This window comes from Dromiciops gliroides, chromosome 2, assembly GCF_019393635.1.
Source record: "Dromiciops gliroides isolate mDroGli1 chromosome 2, mDroGli1.pri, whole genome shotgun sequence".
Classification (NCBI taxonomy): Eukaryota; Metazoa; Chordata; class Mammalia; order Microbiotheria; family Microbiotheriidae; genus Dromiciops; species Dromiciops gliroides.
Window position 1 is genome coordinate 499,855,947 of NC_057862.1, and position 19,749 is coordinate 499,875,695.

At 38.9% G+C, this 19,749-nt stretch overlaps 1 pseudogene; it reads right to left on the reverse strand.

Moving 5' to 3' along the window:
• Positions 1-8,160: 8,160 nt before the first annotated feature.
• LOC122740275 lies at positions 8,161-9,015 on the reverse strand (annotated as a pseudogene).
• Between the last annotated feature and the right edge of the window lie 10,734 nt (positions 9,016-19,749).

Here is a 19,749-nt window from a genome sequence, read left to right on the forward strand (position 1 = left end):
TTGAACATCACAGGGAAGTGTCAGTCTGTTACTCATGGGAGTGAATAGCATGAAGGGTGAGTCTAGACACCTCAATAAACTATGACTGAGAAATCCTGGGTTTGGGACACACCTCTAGACTAACAGAACTCTGTCCAGGTCTGAGAAGAGCCACAGACACATACACCCTGCAGCAGTGGTTTTAAATAGCACTTGGGCATATTCCTTTTTATCCTGTGATAATAAGTAAGAATAGGGACTAAACCTGTGCTTTTACCACTCTAGGGAATTCCCAGGTGAGGAAATGCTAACAATGCATATCAACAATGCACACCTTTGCTGAAAGCATTGCCTAGAACACCTTAACAACTTGCCCAGGAACCCGTGTGTCAGAAGAGACAAGTAAAGAAACAAAAAATATACAGTCAAGCCATGCCATGTGATAATATCCATTACAATATGTTCTTGTAATTAGATCCTTTAAACTATAGCAGAATGAGGGAAGGACAGAAAACTCTACTAGTTTTCCTAGGAGGGTTTGAGCCAAGAGTTTAACTGGATAGATCCCCATAGTCCACACCACTAGACTAACAAGACATGCATTGTCACCCACAAGAGGAGTGAATCTTGGAGACAGGAATAGCAGCCTCCTGGGTACCACTGAGAACTTGGCATTTCCCAGGACTACTGTCTGAGTAAAAATGGGACAGACATTCACTTGGCCCTCATTACCCAAAAGGAACAGTATTATTCTTTGGGAGGTAAATAGAGAGGAAACTTGACACTTAAAGGAATGAAGTAACATAACTAATTATAACATACCTAGTAAGTGTTGGGGCCCTGATTTAAACATGTGTATTCTGTCTTCATTCTGTGCTCTTTCCACCTTTCTCAAAATAACACAAATCAACAAGAGATCCTAAGCTGGGGTGAAGTTGAAGAAACTGAGGCAGAGAGAGGCCAAGTGACTTACCCAGGGTTACATAGCTATTAAGTATCTGAGGCTAAATTTGAACTCAGGTCTTCCTGACTCCAGGTTCAGCACTCTATCCACCGCATACTTAACTGCTTCTAAACTAGAATTTAGATCTACTAGAAGTGCCAATTGGCTAAGATTTCTTTCCTATCTAGCATACCTTAATATTTCAGTGGCCATTTGAGGTGATGAAGTGAAGATTTAGGTTCACAAGTGTGAATTCCAGGGATAGCAATGATAATGTCACAGTTCATAATTTATTCATTACCAACCAGTAATACTTTAACTCCCTCCTGGTGTGGGTGGGGGGCATTGTGAAGGTTCTAGTTCTTCCACAGAAATGGAAACCAGATACACAAAGGGTAAATAGTGGAAAGGGTCATATACCATGGGAAAAAAACATGGAATCATTCAACAAGTGGTAAAGTGGGAATGTCAGTTTTCATTTTAAGAGGTAAGCCACAAAATCACAGAATCTCAGAGTAGAAAGGAACTCAAGAGACCAGAAACATTCCCTTTAAATTGTATCCAATAAAGGATCATCCAGAGGCAGTTAGGTGTGCAGTGGATAGAGCACTGGCCATGGAGTCAGGAAGACCTGAGTTAAAATCTGGCCTAAGACATTTGATACTAGCTGTGTGACCCTGGGCAAGTCACTAAACCCCAATGACCTCTTCCCCCCTCCCCCCCCCAAAAAAGGATCATCCAGACTTTGCTTGAAGAGCTCCAATGATGGAAAATCTATTAGCTTGGGAAGCAACTGTTTATGCCTTTCAATATCTCTAAATGTGAGGAAGTTTGATTCCTACCATTCAGGTTACATCTGCCTCTCTGCAACTTCCAGATATTATGTCTAGTTCCAGCCTGTGGGGCTAAGCAGAACAAGACTAATCCATCTTCCACATGACAGACCTTCAAATATTTGAAGAAAATGATCATGCCCCCTTATAGCTTTTCTCTTCTCCAGGCTGAACATACATAGTTCCTTCACAGGTGCCTATCAGCAAAGTAAGGACTAGGAAGAACTTAGAGAACATGGCTAAGCCAGAGTACAATGAAGAAACACAGATAACGACGGATCACATAGGATTTTCTCATTCACTGGGCTCTAGTCTTGCTCTTAACCCTGCTCTTCTACATCCAGGCAGCTGTAGCTGGGAAACAGATGTGCTGAGCCTGACAAAATTAAGATTTTGCTCTACACTTCCAAGATAACGTATTAAATTAGAGACATTTTATTAAATCACACAGTCTACTGACTTCACTCACCAGTAATGTTCAAACAAGTGTCCCTGTTCCCCAGATGAACTGCAAAATAAAAACCCTGACTGGATTTACAAAATAAAAAAGCCTGTCTTGGCAATGTCGATGTTGTTCAAGGAAAAAAAAATGTACACCAACTGGGATCTAAGTTTCAGTCAGGAAGCATATCCTGCAATGAATAAGTTAGGCATTGCCACCCTCCCCCTCCCTTTTTTTCTCCCTTTCCTGATAGAAAACAAGTTACATATGAGAAAACATACTTGAAATCTCAGCACCTGGACTGTCTGCAAGAGCCATTTTCTATGACCATGGGGGAGGGCCTAGATGTCAGTTGGTGGAGAAATAGTGACATCCAGTGGCCAGTTAGGTTAACCAACAAAGCATTTTACTTTTCAATTGCCCAGGGGGAGGGGGTGGGAAATGTATATCTTGTAAACATGATACTCCACTGTATTCCTATACCCTACCCTCCCAAAAATTTTTTTGCTTCAAGTGATTAGTCCAATTTCAAAACTTCCCAAAGCAACTTGCCCAGGAGTAATCATTGGAGTAGTAGAAGAGGAAAACACCATAGGGTTGGAATGGCATTTAGAGGGGTATCAAATACAACTCCATATTACAGAGTAGGAAACTGAGGCTTTAAAACATTGTGACTTGCATAGGGTCACACAGGTAGTTAAGCCTGAAAAGCAGGATTCAAACCCATATCTTCCTAACCCTAAATACAATTCTCTATCTGGAACATAGAATAGCCATTCCCATGAGTTCTGCTAAGAGCAAGTATGAATAAATAACGATTTCCACACTTTCTCTAAGTGTTGCTGTATGTGTTGATTAGAAAAATGACTGTCACAATGCAAATGCCAGAAGATGATGTTTTTCTTCATGTCAGAAAAGATGTTATTTTCCTTGACTCTCCTTCATGATTCATCTTTACAAATTTCTTGCATATGGTTAATGTGGTTCCTTCTTCAGTAACTGTCCTTTTTTTAATGACTTCATTTTGAAAAATAAAAAGAGCATTGGACTGAGCATCAAGAAGTGCTTTCTGATCCTGGCTCTCATATTTATGCATATAATGGTTTCATTTTACAACAGAAGTGCATAGAGATCCTGGCTTTGCTTGGGTTGCTCAGTGTCTCTCCACATTACTTTCCCTACCAGTTTAATCTGTCACAAAGCCTTGTTTCTACTTTCACAATGTCTCTCCTGTATGTGCCCTTCTCTCCAATCAAATAGCCATTCTCCCCCTCAAGTATAACCCTTCATTACCTTTCACATGGATTATTGCAATAGCCTTCCTAATTGATCTCCCTGCCTCAAGTGTCTCCCAATCCAATTGCCTAAGTGATTTTCCTAAAACATAAGGCTGGTATGTCAGTCCATTACTCAATAAACTCCAGTGGTTCCCTATTACTTCCAGCATTAAATACTATGTTCTCTGACATTTAAAGCCTTTTAGACCTTGACTTAACTGTTTTCTAATATTTTACTCCTCTCCACTCACTCTATAGTTCTCCTAGAATGCCTTAGTTGCTGTTGCTCTTTACATACTCCATCTCCTGTCTCCATGACTATGGGTCACCGAAGTTTGGGTGATTGTAGGAGGAGAGGTGGGATGACATTTCTAGACTTCCTTAACCCAACTGTTAGCCTTCCTTCTGAGATTATATTCAATCTACTCTCTCTCTCTATATATATATATATTGTATGTGGTACCTGATTTTAAATATTGATTTATTTTATTTTTAATTTATGGAATAAAACAAGCATTTCCATAATATAGTATAATAAAAAATATTGCACATGAAACTACAAATCAATTATGTACAGTTTGCTATTCTTTCTAAAGATAGAATAAAGTTATCATGTAAATTAATTTTTATTTCTTTTTTTCCTCCTTCCCCCAGAGATGGCTACCATCAGACACAAATATGCATATGTACGTGTATATTTATATACATATATATATAATATGTGTGTATCTATATATAGACACATATATTTATGTATCTATATATGTAAAATTATTCTATATATATTTCTATTTATCAATTCTTTCTCTGGATACAAATAGAGCCTTCCTATGTCTTTTTTAATTAATTTGAGTATTTGTAATAGTCAAAATGATTTATTCACTCAAAGTTGTATGGCTTATCTCCTTTATTAGAATGTGAGCTCCTTGAAGGGTAGGGACAGTGGAGTTTTTTTAACTATCCTTTAATTTCTTTAAAATGTTTTTTTTATTTTATATTTTCCCAATTATATGTAAAACAATTTTTAACCTGAGCTCTTTAAAATTTTGAGTTCCAAATTCTCTCCTGCCCTCCCATGCTGCCCCCTTCATTAAGAAGGCAAACATCTAGAGTCATGCAAAACTTTTCCATACTAATCATATTGTAAAAGAAAACACAGACAAAAGGAAAAAGAAAAAGAAAGGAAGCAACCCCCCCCCCAGCATGCTTTGATCTGTATTTAGATTCCATCAGTTCTTTCACTGGAGGTGAATAGCATTTTTCATCATGGGTCCTTCAAAATTACCTTGAGTCTTCGTATTTCTAGGAATACCTAAGTCATTTATAGTTGATCATCATACAATATTACCATTACTGTGTACAATGTTCTCCTGGTTCTTCTCACTTCACTGTGCATTAGTTCATATAAAGCTTTCCAGGTTTTTTCTGAATGCATCATGATCTTCATTTCTTATAGCATTATAGCATTCCATCATAATCATATAACACAACCTGTTCAACCATTCCCTAATTGATGGACATCCCCTCAATTTTCAATTCTTTGCCTCCACAAAAAAAAAAGAGCTGCTATAAATTTTTACTACATACAGGTCATTTTCCTTTGTCTTTGATCTCTTTGGGGGTACAGATATAATAGTATTTCTAGGTTAAAAGGCATACAATAGGCATACAGTTTTATAGCCCTTTGGGCATGGTTCCAAATTGTTCTCCCGAATGGTTGGATCCATTCACAACTCTGCCCAACACAGTGTTTTTGCTTTTCTTTGTACCCCTAGTACTTAAAACAATGTCTGACAGGCATCAAGTACTTAATAAATGCTTGTTGACTGACTGATTTTAACCATCAGTTAGCACTGATCATCACTCACACATCTTGTTCAATTCTAAGGATTTGCATCCTGGAATGTTGCTCTGCCACTGGGCAGGGTGACCTTGTGTCCTCTCACTCAGCTCTCTCTATAAGCTAACAAGTCACTGTTAAGTGGTGCATGAATTTATAGATTTATCCAATCAGAAAACAAATACTGAACTCTCACCCACTGGCAAATCCCACCTCTCTACACTAGAATTTCTATATTGTTTTAAAGTTTGCAAAGCACTAACCCTGGGAGATGGGTGCTATTATTATCCCTATTTTACATATGAGTTAACTGATGAAGTTAACTGATGAAGTTAACTGATGAAGACAGAGGTTAAATGATTTGCTTAGGGTCAAAGAGCTAGCAAATGTATGAATCTGGATTTGAACTCAGGTCCTCCTGACTCAAGATCTACTCTATCCACTGAACTACCTATACTTCAGTGAACCATAGTTTCCTAACCCTGACATAATTGCATAATCTCTCCATAGAATCAGAAAGATATTCTTAAATATTCCATACCATGGGTTTTCCATTGCACAATGGGGCAGCTAGGTGGCACAGTGGATAGAGTGCCAGGAAGACTTGAATTCAGATAGGCCTCAGACTCTTACTAGCTGTGTGACCCTGGGCAAGTCACCTAACCCTGTTTACCTCAGTTTCCTCATGTGTAAAATTAGCTGGAGAAGGGAATGGCAAATGACTTTAGTATGTCTGCCAAGAAAATCCCAAATGGGAAGAGTTGGACATGACTGAAAAATGACTGAACAGCAACAGCAACAAATGAACAGCACATGATAACTGGTAAAAAATGAATAATAAAATATCTTCCAAACTACTATAGATTTGCTTCAAGCCTCCACTAACCTCCACCCCACCTCAACCTCCTACAATACAAAAAATGCCTTAACCTTTGGGTTCTAGGAATTGTACAGTTTGAGTTTGTTTAGTTCCTCAAAACTATGACCCCTGGGGGCAGCTAGGTGGTGCAAGTAACAGCCCTGGATTGAGGAGGACCTGAGTTCAAATGCAGCCTCAGACAATTGACACTTACTAGCTGTGTGACCTTGGGCAAGTCACTTAACCCTCATTGCCCAACCAAAAAAACAAAATCAAAACTATGACCCCTGAAAGCAGACAGAGGAGTGCCCTCTTGGTATTGATTTACAATTCCAGCAAGACCAGTCTTTAAATTAAGGCAAAAAGCAAAGAAAGGATTTCTGGAGAAATTCTGGATCTGGTGGTGACAGTATGGACAACGTGCCGTGGATTTGGTACATTCAGGATTTCAGCTCAGCTTCAGACTGGAGAAGAAAAGGAGTTGGTCCCAGCTATATTGTGGCTATCAAAGACCTCCAGTCTCTTCTAGCTACAACTCACCCACCCTGGAACAAGAGGAAAGGGCTCAAAAGCCTGCCACCACCATCATGCTCTTTATGTTCCCTCTGACTTTGATCTTGGCAGCCCCCCCGCCCCCGTCATAGCTGCATCTCTCTCCTCGTTTCCCAATACCAGTTCCAGACAAATTTCTGACATTTCAAGAGGCTGTGTAGGAGAAGAAGAGGCAGAGTGAGAAGGGTGATTCACCTTTATAATAAGTAGATGGAAGGGATAATCTCTAAGGCCCCTTCATTTCTTTTTTTTTTTGTTTGTTTGTTTGTTTGTTTTTGCGGGGCAATGGGGGTTAAGTGACTTGCCCAGGGTCACACAGCTAGTAAGTGTCAAGTGTCCGAGGCCGGATTTGAACTCAGGTACTCCTGAATCCAGGGCCGGTGCTTTATCCACTGCGCCACCTAGCTGCCCCCCCTTCATTTCTAAAATTAGAGAATTTTATAGGATATTGATTTGTGATGTGGTTTGCAATTTGAATGCTAGACACTATCTCGATTAGAAAACTTTTACAACTAATTTACAGATACAAGTAACAATATACAATAAGAGAATCAAGTCCCTCTGGCTCTAGCCCTAAAGCTTTGTTTACGATCATGTTCTTTTTAAGGAAGTTGATCTTTTAAAAAAATGAATCAAATTCCTCCCAGGTTGAAGTGTACAAAAGTTCAGGCATGTCAGGTTCTAAAAAGCAAATGTGTTTGTGGCTGTGTCTACATAAACTACTATTTTTACCCACCAATGAATCATTTAGTTTAGTCAAACCACAAGTAATTCAGTTGCCCCCAAATCAGTCAATTTGACAGACTAAACTGACTGATGACTTGACTGAATTATTTTTTTTTACTGAATTGAAGATATGTAAAACAACCCCATTGCTCTACTCTCTCCCACAGAGCAGAGCCTACATGTTGGGAGAATTTAGTTCACTGCATAAACCTTTCAATTATTTATATTGAAAGAAAAATAGGACAGGAAGTGAAATATCTATGGCATTTAATTTAAATGTCATCTCTCCCCAAAGTAAGGCTGAAAAAAAAATGAAGTCAAAATAGGATCCTTTTTCCAAAACTGAGCTAAAAATTGAATGAAGAAAAAAATTGAGATAGAATTCACGAATGATAAGAAAAGTTCACCATATTCAGCCATGAGATTTCTACCATCATCTTCTAAAAACTAAAAAAAAATCTCCATATTTTCTAGAGCAATTCTTTTCTAGTTTTTGATTATCCATTACTTTCCAAAATATATTTCCCACCAAACTGACTGGTTGGTGTTTCCCCTACTCTGCATCCCACCTCCCATTACCATCACTTCACATGAGCTATCCACAATATCTAGAATGTACTCTCTTCATCTCTATTATAATAAAATAACTAGCTTCCTTGAAAGTGCTCAAGAATCTTTTCCTTCTCTATTAGAGCACCTGGGGTAAAATTTAGGACCACTCTGTGGTAGTCCCTACCCACTCAGTGGCCTGAGCAGTAGGAGCTGCAGACCAGTCCTCAGTAGCAGGCTGAGCACTCCAGTCTTCAGTAGGGAACTGCTGAATGGGCACAGATGGCACCTGTACTCCCTCAGACCAATCAGCCACTTCTGGTTGAGCAGCGGTGAATTCTGGAGTAGGGGCAGTCCATTCACCCTGAAAATCCTCCTTTGTCACTGCCTTCTCACCTTCAGCCTGCTCTTCCTTCTCAATCTCCTCTGGATCCCTGTAGAAGTAAAGATCAGGAATCACTTCCCATGGGTGTTCCCAGGAGATGGCACCATGCATACATAGGACTTCATGGGCCAGCATCCACCACATCAGACCAATGGAGTGAGCTCCCTTGTTGTTGCATGGAATGGCAATGTCCACATAGCAAAGTGGAGAATCTGTGTTGCACAATGCAATGGTTGGGAGGTTAACATATGATGCTTCAGTCAGAGGCTGGTAATCTGCCTGAGGATCAGTGAAAGCTGCCTGAATCTGGTTAGTGAAGGTGCCTGGGGTGAAGTGTCCAGCAATAGGTATAGTGCAAGTGGCAGCAGCAAATTTCAGAACAGCTCACTGGCCAGTGTTCCTGGATGAGATGACACTAACATCAGCAGGATTTTCAATGGCACAAGTAGTGAGCAGAAGCTTTTCCCAAGTTCTCTTCAAAGTAATGATGTAGATGCTATCACTCTTCTTTTTGTAGATATACTGTCCCATCTGGAATTCCAAATTAGTGCTACCCCAATGGGTTCCTGCAGCAAGAAATTTGAGGACATCCTCCTCCTTCATCTGCAAGACATCCAGGGCTCCAGACATTGGGAGAGTTTCCCTTTAAAGTTATGATAGAAACAGAGAACAACGCTTTATGGACCCCTCTTCTGGGTAGTGCAGAAAGGAAAAAGATTGTGTTTTAACAGTGAGAGTTGATTCTGTCCCTTTAGTCCCAGAAGAGTCTCTTAGTTTCCCCCTTAGGCTGATAGCTGTTGCCTACCAGAAGAATTCTTTCAAAGGAAAAATAAATACAGAGGAAAAGAAAAAGGAGGAAGAGCAAGCTGCCAAGCACTTGATAGTAATTGTTCTTCTTTCACTCTTGTCATGTATGCACCAGAGACGTCTCCTGTACAAGTCTGTGCTTCCTGCCAAAGGTGTTCCTACCTGGGTTATTGTTGTTCAGTCATTTCAATCAGATCAGATTCTTCATAACTCCATTTGGGGTTTTCTTGGCAAAGATACTGAATTGATTTGTCATTTCCTTCTCCAGCTCATTTTACAGAGGAAGAACTGAGGCAAACAGGGTTAAGTGACTTGCCCAGGGTCACATAGCTAGTAAGTATCTGAGCCAAGATTTGAATCCAGGAAGATGAGTCTTGCTGTATTCAGGCCTGGAACTCCAACTACTGTGCCACCTACCTGCTCCTCCCAGCTAGGTAGCATGGAAATATTATGGGAAAAGGTGGCTTACTGCTTTAATCAATTAAACAGGAATTTTATCTCACCACAACATGCCCTAAGTATTCCATTTAATCAATGTTTTCCTAATCTGGATTTTCCAGAATGGAACTCAAATTTAGCCGAAGATTAGTTGGTCCACCAGGACACATCTCCTGAACTAGCGTAGAAAATGAATGATGAACTGGGAAATGGGGCAATGCTTTCAATGATCCAAAGCGAATTTCTAATGCAAACTTATCTTTTGAACACTAACATTTTGCGAATCAAAAATCCTAGAATACCATAGTCTCAGACAAACCCTAATTATGAGTGACTGTATCACCCTGAGCAAGTCATTTAATGACTTCCCTGCTTTAGTTTCCTCAGTTATAAAATGGAGATCGACTACTTCACTGGGATGTTGTGAGGATCAAAAGATATACTATATGCAAATTGCTTGTCAACCTGTAAAATGCTGTGTGAATTTTAACTTGAGGGAAGCTAGGTGAAACAGTGAATATATCACTGACCCTGGAGTGAGGAGGACCTGAGTTCAAAGCCAGCCTCAGATACTTACTAGCTGTGTTACCCTGAGCAAATCACTTAATCCCAATTGCCAAGGAAGGAAGGAAGGAAAATATTTTAGCTTGTATGTAGCAAGAGTTAGGAATAATATTGATGAGCAGCCCCAATATGACAGTAGCAACAAGAGTATAATAAACGAACTAAAGAAAGTCTTGTGATGTATTGGATAAATCTAATATGGAGAATATATAGAAGGGCACAAAGAAGAGTAATAACTTTTCAGCTTCTTTTTTTGTATTATCTTCTCCCATTAGAATATAAACTCCTTGAGGGAAGTGACTATCTTTCTTTTTGCTTGTGTTTTTATTCTCAGTGTTCAGACATGGTAGCTGGCATATAGTAAGCACTTAATAAATACCAGTTTACTTGAATTTATTTAAAACCCTGAAATCAATCACCTGGCATAAAACAGGTCAATCTGAAGAATCTATTCAATTCTATAGCAAGTGTTTATTAGGCACCTACCAGGTACATAACATCATGTTTCAGAAGTAGGGCAAGCAAAGAACTAACAATCAAGGGACTTGGGTCATAGCTTTGGCTCTGCCACTAAATACTCATATGGACAAGTCATTTCTCTGCTTCCTTGTCTGTAAAATGCATATGTCAAATGATATGATTTTCTTTCTTTCTTTCTTTCTTTCTTTCTTTCTTTCTTTCTTTCTTTCTTTCCTTTCTTTCTTTTTCAGGGCAATGAGGGTTAAGTGACTTTTGTAGGTTCACACAGATAGTTAGTATCAAGTGTCTAAGGCTGGATTTGAACTCAGGTTCTCCTGAATCCAGGGCCAGTGCTTTATCCACTGTACCACCTAGCTGCCCCCTAGATGATGTGATCTCTATGAACTCTTCCAGTACCAAGATCCTGTGAATTTATTTAACTTTTTCTGGACCTCAATTCCCTCATTTTTGAAATGAGAGAATTGAGCTAGAAAACCTTTAATAACCCTTCTTGCTCTAAAGCTTCATGATCCAAGTTCAGTGCCCTTATAGACTTTGCAATCTAATTAGGGACATTAGGTGTAAAAACATGAAATAATACTAATAGAAGGTAGAATCCAATAAGGCACAGGAGCATGTGGGAGAACAAGCTGTCTATGGGAAATTTTTAGCGTGAGGGAAATCAGACAACATGACAAATCAGGCCTTGATTTATTGTTCTGTTGATCATCTAGACAAGTGATGGAGAAAATGTTAATAATTTGGATTAAACTTAAAAGTATTCCTGCATAATTTTTTGGAAAGTCAGTTGTTAACTATTTATTAGCACACTACTGGATAATGGCCAAATAATCTCTGAAGTCCCTTCTAGCCATAAGATGCTATGATACAATCTAAATGCTCTAAGCATGTAGAAGAGAACACTGTGGGCTTTAGAAATTGGGGTAGGCTTTAGTGTATGAGAGAAGTTACAATCTAAGATTCTTTGCTAGCTAGATTCATTTGATAATGTGCATGCATAACAAGAAGATACTGAATTCATAAATGTGGGAGCTGACAGGGACCTCAAAGATCTTAGGACCCTATATCTAGAAGGAACCTCAATGAGTAGCTATATCATCTCATTAAAATCCCTCCTGTTACCGAAGAGGAAAACCAATAGCCAAGCAAGGATCCAAAAAAGGTCTTTAACTACAAATCCAATATATTTTCTACTTGACCACACTGCCTCACTCCAAGGATGTGTTTCCCTGATTCTGTCTTAGAAGCTATACTGATTTCTTTAAGTTTCCATGGATTTCTTTCTCTTTTTTTTTCCCTAGCAATTGCATTAATTTCAACCTGCAGCAGAGATGAAAGCTTTGGAATAAATATCTTTGGAATCTTAAAAGTCTTGAAGAAATCCTTTCAAATTCCACGCCAAAGCTTAGAGCTAGCTTTTCCATATTTAATCAAAAGCACTCGGGTGCTTGCTTTCAAAGATGTTAGCAGAGAGCCCTATACCCACCAGCAGCAGGCTATAGCTCTTCAAAGTGCCCAGTGGATTGACCTTAGCAAATCATGGAGTGCTTAGAAGCTGAAGGTGCTTCACTGAGCATGGACTGAATGCTGAGCAAATTTTCAATGTCATTTGTCGCTGAGCAGAACGATGTAATGGGTGCTAGGGTCATTAGCTATGATGTATGGAAAGGGAGACGAGAATCTTTTTTCACTTTCTCTTTACTGTTTTCTAACCTAATTGACAAAGAGCCCGGAGAGGAACTACAATTAAGGATTCCTTCCAAGTCAATATGTGAATGTATGTATCTTGTATAAATAATGTCCAAAAGGGTATGAGGAAAGGAAAAGAAAAATTGGTATAAATACCTCCCTTAGAGAAAACAGAAAAAGTATAGCATCCCCCAAAGGAGAGGCAGGACAAGATAAGAAGAAAAATGGGACAGATAAATTAGATAATCGGATTTCTCTTTTCTGTAAGAAATTTCATTAGTGAAATAATTCAGCTTTTTAATTATAAATGGGATCTATTTCATACTCCAAATCTACTACTGGTTTCCGGCTGCTATATGCTTTTGACTAGAATGTCAGAGTGAGTCATTTCCTGGATCTTGGCAGAGAGCCATATAAATGGATTCTCATCCAGATGAGGATGAAACTGAAAATGAATAGTGCTGGCACTGTTCTGGGAAGTCAAGCAATACTTGATCCTCGACTGGACTTTGAGCTGTTCTTTAATTTTTATTGCTACCTTTTGTCAGATAGCCATTTCTGGACATGTCCCTACTTTATGCCTCACCCTGAGCTTCGTCTTATAGCAAATAAAAGAATTTAAGCAAAACCACCCAAAAGAGTAATCTATCTGAAAAAGTATGCAACATCCATAGTTCCCCATGTCTCCAGCAAAAAGAGAGAGATGCATTTACTTATCTCCTCTGCACAGCCAACATTGACCACTATAATCATATCATTGGGCGTTGTTTGATTATCCTTTCCATTTACATTGTTATACCCATGTATATTCTTTTCTTGGTTCTGCTTACTTTATTTCACATCAGTTTATACAAGTTTTCCAACATTCCTCTGAATGCCTCATTTTCATAATTTCTTATAGCACAAACATATTCCATAATAATCATTAGCCATACTTTGTTCAGCTATCTCCCCAAATCAATCGGTCCCCACTTTTTTCTGGCTCTTTGCTACTGCAAAAGTGCTCTGCCAATTCTTTTTCAAAATATACTTTGAAAAGTTTCCCATTTCAAATTTAAAATAACTGTTTATGCTTGCAACCATGAAGAATAAGAAGGTCAAGTAAGAGAGCTGTCTATATTCTCATTAGAAACCCCAGGAGTCTTAAGTAGCCCTGTTTGCCAATGGCTGAACAATTTTCTAAAAGAGACTGAGAGATCTTTGTTGTGCTAGGTCAGTGAATAGGAAATAGAAAGGAGAATGGCTTGTAACACTTTTATTGAATATTTACTATAGAGAACTGACACATCAGGTGAAAATGAGAGTAATGCTCTGCTCCCAGCCCCATGGGATTCTGGTTTCAAAAACTCTGCCCAGTAAACTTAAGCTCAAATCAAATATATCAACTCTGTCACCCACATTCACAGGTGTCACCCAAATCTATGCTTTCATCACCTCCCACCCTCATTTCTATTTACTTAGCAACTGTGCCTCCTAATTATGGTGAATAATAAAAACTGAGGGACACTGGAGATCATCTAGTTCAATCCATAAATTTCACAGTTGGGGAAAGTGAGTCCAAGAGAGAAGCGACTTTCTGGGATCACATAGTTAGGGTCACAGGAAGAGCTGGGTGACATAGTGGATGGAACACTAGACTGGGCTTGGAGTAAGGAAGATATAAGTTTGAATCATGGCTTAGCCATTTACTAACTGTGTGACCATGAGCAAGTCACTTGACCTCTTTTTGTTGCACTTTCCTCAACTGTAAAAGGGAGGTCATAATAGCACCTACCTCCAGTGGTTGTTTTGATGGTCAAATGAGATAATATATGCAAAGCATTTTACAAATTTGAAAATTCTATATGAATGTCAGTTGTGTAGTAGTAGTAGTAATAATGGCAGTAGTAATAGTTGTAATAGTGGTGGTGGTTGTGGTAGTAGTACTAGTATCAGTAGTAGTGGTAGTAGTAGTGGAAGTGTTGGTGGATGTAATAATGGTGGTATTGGTAGTAAGAGAATTGGTGGTAGGAGTATTGGTTATAGTTGTAGTAATGGTAGTAATAGTAATACTGGTGGTAACAGTAGTTGTGGTTATTGTAGTAGTGATAGTGGTGGTAGTGGTGGTGGCAGTGGCAGGAGTAGTAGTAAGAGAATTGGTGGTAGGAGTATTGGTTATAGTTGTAGTAATAGTAATACTGGTGGTAACAGTAGTTGTGGTTATTGTAGTAGTGATAGTGGTGGTAGTGGTGGTGGCAGTGGCAGGAGTAGTAGTAAGAGTAGTGGTGGTAGTAGTAATAGTAGTAGGAGCCCTAATAATGCCCTATTAAATATGGAAGAGACATTAAAATCCATCTAGTTCAGGAGTCAGCAAACTACAGTCCCCCTGGCCACTGCTTATATGAGCTAAGAATGTTGGGGTTTTTTGTTTTTGTTTTTTAACATTCCAGGATCTCTGTGCTCCTGACTAACCCCCAGGCTATAGGCCTCAGGAAATTTTGGAAGCAGAAGAAGGTATTGTTTCAGGGAAAAGGTAAGGCCCCTGCAATGGGGAAAGCAGAGATTTATCACCAAGGAAGCAGTACTTTCTCCTTCCCATGCCTCTCCACCAACCTAAAAGAAGCCCCTACCATTATAGGGAAGAGGGGAGTCTTTACAACCCACCATGGATTTGTACCTGCTATACCTCCATCCTCACCATGGTTTGAAGAAACTACCTGGACCAGGACCAAGAATCCTTCCTCAACCTTAAACCAGGCCAGAATTTAGATCCTATTAGTTTCAGCCTGTCTTCTCGCCAGGGAACCTGGGAAATAATTCACCTATTCTCCCAGTGAAACCCTGGCCTCCACTTTTACCATCCTGTCAGTAGCTTGCCTGGGCATTACTCTGCCCCCATTACCCACACACACACACACACACACACACACACACACACACACACACACACACACACACACACACACACACACACACCAGAGTCAACTGCTATGCTTCTACCAGGCTTCATTCCTACCTTTTCCTGTAAAGGAATATGATGACTTGCCAGAGTCCCTTAAATCTCACTCCCAGAGAGAGAGTGCAAATTTCCTATCCTTGTACAATTTCCTCTATTAAATTTTCTGTTGTCTGTTTAGGATATGTCCCACCCTAGTTTTAGTTTCTAGGCTGCTGCAGCACATTGCAGATTCATATTTACATTGTTGCAAAACCCTCAAGTTTAAAAACATCCTATGAAGCAGGTCTTTAGTACTTTGCTGTCTGTAGCTTTTTTTCCCATTTTTATCTATTTTTCCCCAAACCGGGTTGTACACTCCTTGGGGGTGGGGAAGAAGTATATTTTTCATTTCTTTGGTATGTCACAAAATCCCAAATGAAGCTCCATGTACTTAACAAATAATTAACTTAGGAACAGTTCATTGGATGAATGAAAATGGATAATGAAAGGGTTAGACAAGAAGTTCTCTAAGAGTTCTTCCAAATATAAATCTATGATTTTATGACATAACAAGGATAAATGAAGACAGACCGTCTTAAATACAGATGGATCTTACCACCTCAAAAGAAATAGGCCTAGGGTTTTTGCTACACTGAGATGTCTAAATCATGTGTCAAAAATACAAGCTTGGAAATCTAATAATTACATTCATTTAGATCTTGTGGAAGCTATGGAACAGGCTTATCCTCCATAGAGATCTTTATTCACGGTTCCTGTACAAGGGAAGAACAGTCCATCCTTGCCTCTTCACCAAATCTCCTCTGTCATGTTTGAAAGAGACCTAAGATTGAAAAGGCAATTTGCTGTCGAGGCCATTTGGGGCTTAGCCTCTTTGCTGAATCAGCCAAATAACAGCAATAAATTTTGCAAGGTGCTTTGTTCCTTATTAATGCTGTGTTGTCTGTTTCTTGTTTTGAATCCTAGTGGAATTCCTCCATGTTTGAAACTCTCATTATTTCAGAAGGAATATTTCTCAACAAAAAGGGTTGCAATGCTCTGAAATAGTTTTTAGGTGATGCTGTTATTTTTTATTATTATCAACAAGAAACTCAAATGGTTATATTATACTTAAATCATTATGAGAAACGGTCTTGTAGTCAGAAAGACATAGAGCACTAGACCTGGAGTTAGGAAAACCTGAGTTTAACTCAGGCCTCAGACTTTTAATAACTGTGTTGCCCTGAGCAAATCATTTAATCTGTTTGTCTCAGGTATTTGTCCTGTAAAATGGGGACTTATAATAGCACCTACCTCCTAGGGTTGTTGTAAGGATCAATTGAGATAATGTTTGAAAACCATTTTGCCAACCTTTAAATGCCATATAAATGCTATTATTATAATTATTATTACATAAATCTTGTCTTTGATACATACTAATTATGGGCAAGCCTCTTAACCTTTCAGTACCCCCAGACAGTTCTCTAAGAGTATGAGTTAGTGATTTGAATATCAGTGAATGAAGTTTCCACTCCAAGAGTTCTTTATACTGATTAAACCATAGTTTGGGACTGAAACAAATGCTTGTCATCTACTGATCAAAATTACACCCAAGAGAAAAACCTACCTAATGGTCTATCATAATCTCTTGCTGTTGCTGGAGAAACTTAATTCTTTTTTGTCCTATACTTAGAGAACAGGAAACAATGTCGTTATCTGTAAAATCACATAGTTGTATCCGAATATCCTTTCCAGTTCTAAATGCTATAATATGTGGTCTATGAAATCAGCCTCTTGTCATAGCCCTTGTTCTACTCTCCATCTGAACATGCCACTTCCTATCATTGCATATATAGTAACGCCTCTGTAATCTGGGCTTCCACTGAATGAGGATTCTTCATCAATCAGATACAGTAAATATAACTGTTATCCAGTCACCTCCAGCAACAAAAACAAAACCCTCTGTTTGGCATTCAAAACCTTTCATAACACACACACACACACACACACCCCTTTCCAATCTCCCTACACATTACTCCCTGCTACATCCTCTTAAATCCAGTTACCCTAGACTCCTTGTTCTTTCATGAACAAGACATTATGTCTCTTAACTCCAGGAATTTTCTCTGGCTTTCCTCCATGCCTGGAACACTCTCCCTCCTCAACTTTGCCTAGTGACTTCCCTGATTTCTTTTAATACCCAACACATCTTCTACAGGAAACCTTCCCCAACTCCCATTAGTCCTAATGCCTTCCCTCTGTTAATCATTTCTATTTATCCTGCCCATAGCATGTTTGTATATATTTGTATGTTGTCTCCCTCATTAGATTGTAAGCTCCCTGATGGCAAGAACTGTCTTTTGCCTCTTTTGTATCTACAAAGCTTAGCATAGTGCCTGACACATAGTAAGCACTTAATAAATGTTTATTAATTGATTGAATGATTGATTTTACCAAGGTAGAGAGAAGGTTATGATTTGCCCAGTATCAGACAGCTAATAAATATCTGAATTAAGATTCAAACTCAGATCTTCTTAACTCCAGGTCCAGCACTCTATATAATATGACCCAACCACCACTTGCTATTAGTTGTTGTTACTATTATTTCCTAAGGACCTCCCAGTTATGACTTTTTTATGAGTCTGAACATATGAACAAAATTAGCCCCCCCACCCCCTACCAGGATCGATGCTGATCCACGCAGATGTATGTTTCCAGTTCTCTGCATCCACATATTCCTTACATTAATCTCTATCTGGTTACCAAGTTAAAAGCTGGATCACAGCCAAATGGCAACTTCTGTTACAAAATTAATCTTCTATTCTATCCCCATTTGAGAGGAAGGCATTGGTGGCCCCTGTGAAAAGCCCAGGTTAGCTTCAAAACTGGAAACCTGAAAGAAAAGCATCATTAATATATTACCCAAATAACAATCCACAGCAGCACTAACAGGTGTTATTACAGGAAAATGTAAACCTTCTGAGTGACTGTAGTGTGATATTAATGAGGCCAAGGGCACAGGGTCAGTCCCCAAATGGACTAATTAGCTTTGCACAGAAAAATAAGAAAAGTCTGTTCTATGTCCAGAGACCTCCCCCTAAGCTGGCCTGGCCAGTCCCAAATAGCACACAACTGGGCACAAGTGGGGTCTGAATGGATAAAGGTTTCTTAGGTCAACATTTCACAGCTCCCGAGAAGCAGTATGCAATAATGGAATAAGAACTGGATAATCTATTCACCCTTCTCAGCCTCAGTTTCTTCATATGGCTAATGGAAATTATACTACCTATCCCCTTAGAGATTTAAGGAATGAAATATTTAAATGCCTGTTTTCTGACTACAATGAAAACCACCTTCTTAGCTCCAGTCCTCTTCTGTCAATGCTATATGACTATGAATCATGGAGTTCAGTTATATCAGATAAATGAAAAGTATATGTGACCCAGATACCATTAAAGACAATGTAAAATGGTGGCAGAATGCTACCAATGATGACACATATGCACAAAATTGCTAAAAGATATCATTTAAGAAATACTTAATTAGAAAACCAGGTAGGCTGGTCATATAGTAAGAATGAGGAATAATTTGTACAGTCTAAATGCTAAACTTACCTCACAAAGTGCTAAAGGATTTAGAGAAAGGAAGACCCCAAGCGCATTGGAAAAATCCTCTATATAGGATGATGTTGAGCAAATTGCTTTATCTCTCTGGGCCTTGGTTGCCTGTCTGCATAATGATGAATTGGGTTTAGATCATTTGTAAGGTCTCTTCAAATTCAAATTCTACGTTCCTATGACATGAGGTCCTTTGCTCACCCACAGCAAGCTCTAGGATTTATCAACATATTAAAGTATTGAAAGCATTCTGTAAGTGAAAAAGCACTATTCGAATGTAGCCATTATTATTATCATCACTTAAATACTTCATATTTAGACAAAGAAACTTACCTGATAGTGTAATTGTTTAAAATTACTTAATACATTCAGGTCCAGAACTAGGTAAAATGTGTGATGTTGGCCAAATTCAGTGCTCCACCATTAATCTGAACAAGGTAACACTTTCCCCACTGCTGCTTCTACCCCTTATCTAGGCAATATTTTCCTTACAGTGAGTCACTCCACAAAAGCAACCTTATATAGACATAATACTTACTGCTGTCTGAGCTCATTCAGCAATGCTAGATAGCCCTGGATGGCATAGATAAAGGTATGCCTCTGCCAAACATTTATAGCCCTCCATAATATAGTTCCATCATATCTTTCTGGCCATTCCTGATATTTCTCCTTTCTCTTCCACTATACTTCAGCCAATCTAGACCACTATCTATCCCCTGAGTATGCATCTCTCTCTCCCTTGGCTCTGCATTTGCTCTGGCTGCTCCCTTCCTTCCCTCTTTATCTGTCAAATTCCTACCCACTCCTTAAAATCCAACTCAAATTCCATCTGCTCTATCAAATTTCCCTTAATTC